The sequence below is a fragment of the Sander vitreus genome, chromosome 15 (genome assembly GCF_031162955.1).
Source record: "Sander vitreus isolate 19-12246 chromosome 15, sanVit1, whole genome shotgun sequence".
Classification (NCBI taxonomy): domain Eukaryota; kingdom Metazoa; phylum Chordata; class Actinopteri; order Perciformes; family Percidae; genus Sander; species Sander vitreus.
This window is the reverse complement of record NC_135869.1, coordinates 12,569,843-12,571,762: the sequence shown is the minus strand read 5'-3', so window position 1 is coordinate 12,571,762 and position 1,920 is coordinate 12,569,843.

Below are 1,920 nucleotides of genomic sequence, written 5' to 3'. Positions count from 1 at the left end.
CTTCTGCTTTCACAATTATTTGTGGATTGTTATTCATTGTGGAGCAAGTTCTCATGTGAAATTGTTTCCTGTTTACTGTCACAAACAGAGAGAAACAGTATACTCTCCATTTGTTGGTGACTTAGTGATACGTTTTCACTGTTGAAATGAATTAAGGAATTGATGTGTAAAATGTGGACTGCAATGTTGATGTTTTTCCACAAGAGGGCACACCTCGCCCGATGTATGGGACACGTCCTCCTGCTCATGGTGTCATTTGATTCATTTGACTATTTGTCTCTCAAGGCCCAGGTCACTGTGTGTTTTATTTCTCTACGAAGGTACACAACTTACATACAACGACCAGTTTTGCATTGTGCTCAACTGCAGAATTTCCATTTCTGTGTGATTGCAATCATGTTAAAGCATTTTATGCAAACAATATGATTATGCCTGATAAGATGCTATCTACAACTAAGGCAACTACAAGCCATACTCCACCTCCTGGCTGGACTATGTTTAAACAGGCAGACCAACACAAAGACAAGTGGGTGTTTTAAACCCAACACCTTGAAGCTTCCATTACACCAGGTGTTGCCTGAGACCTGCACCTCTGCAGCATTACATCCCAGTAAATTGCTTGTTATTCAAATCAAACTGGCTCTCAGTAATCCATCTCACTTAGGATGGATGTCACAATTCATTCAACTACATGCTGCAGGCACTCAGTTTAAAGCATCCAGGGGTTATGCACTGCAGCAGTTGTTTATAAGTTTCACAACACTGCCGCCTGTCGGTTTTAATGTGTCTGGTGTATGGAAACCATCCTCTGGGAACTTTTACTCTTTAAACACTAAATTCTTTTCTGTCTGTTGCATTTTAGACTCTAGCTGTGTTAAACAGCCTCTAGTCTTTGTTTTGTTGTATTTATCTTTGGCTGTGTTGTACCCTAATGTTTTAGTACTATGTTGTCCTTAATGGATATCAAAAAGCTTGCTAGACACCTGAATATTTCAGATGTCACAACAGCTGATTTAATTAAAATGTTTCCCTGGCAACATCTGAAGGAAATTTTAAGTGTTGTATACAGTTTGATCATGTGTCTGTGTTTGCTAAAATGTTGCCATCATCTTTGTAATAAGAAGACCTGACCTGTTCACCAAGGTTTCTTTGAAGCTGTTTGACTGCCTACTTATCATTTTAATGATTAATGATCATTAGGATTTTTAACAAGCAGCAGTTGCACTGTTTTCCCTTATTTCCTCATTTGATGATGCAGTAATGACTCAATGAAAGGTCACATGTAAAAGTGTCAGTGTGAGGTGAAAAGAGTCAAAGTCATGAGGCTTCTTTTTGCACATGTACAGTAGCCATAGCTAAAGCAGCCATCTTGCCTGAGGCATCTTGAATTCACCTGTCTGGGGTTTTGGAGTTTGAAGACAGGCAGCGGTGGCAGAGGTCTCTGCTCATGGAGTAACAGAACAATATCACTGCTTCAATCGTCCTCGCCTCCTCTGAAATACTCGAGTGAAACCCTTCATGATTAATTAAAAAGAAAGGAGAATGAAACACACTTCAAATATCTCAACTCCTGCCTAATCAATATTCTCTTAATTTGAAGGGTTGAAGGTCAGATCAGGCTCTTGTGTTTGTCACAAACTGCTGCTGCTGTTTATTCCCCCTCCTCCCTCTCCAAGTTTTCTTCCTATCTGGTTGGTTGGCACTGCAGGTTGAGATTGGAGAACCAGAGAGAAAGCAGCGTTAACAAGTGAAATTAAAAACCCATTCACTCTCCTCAGTCATCCATTTGGAGGCTGGCCAAAGGAGAAGCAGCTGTTAGGCTGGCAATGGAGGAGGGAGACAGAGAGCGAGACACAGAGAGAGACACAGACAAAGAGAGAGAGAGGAGGAGGAGAGGAAAAAAGTAAATTCAGAAAAAAA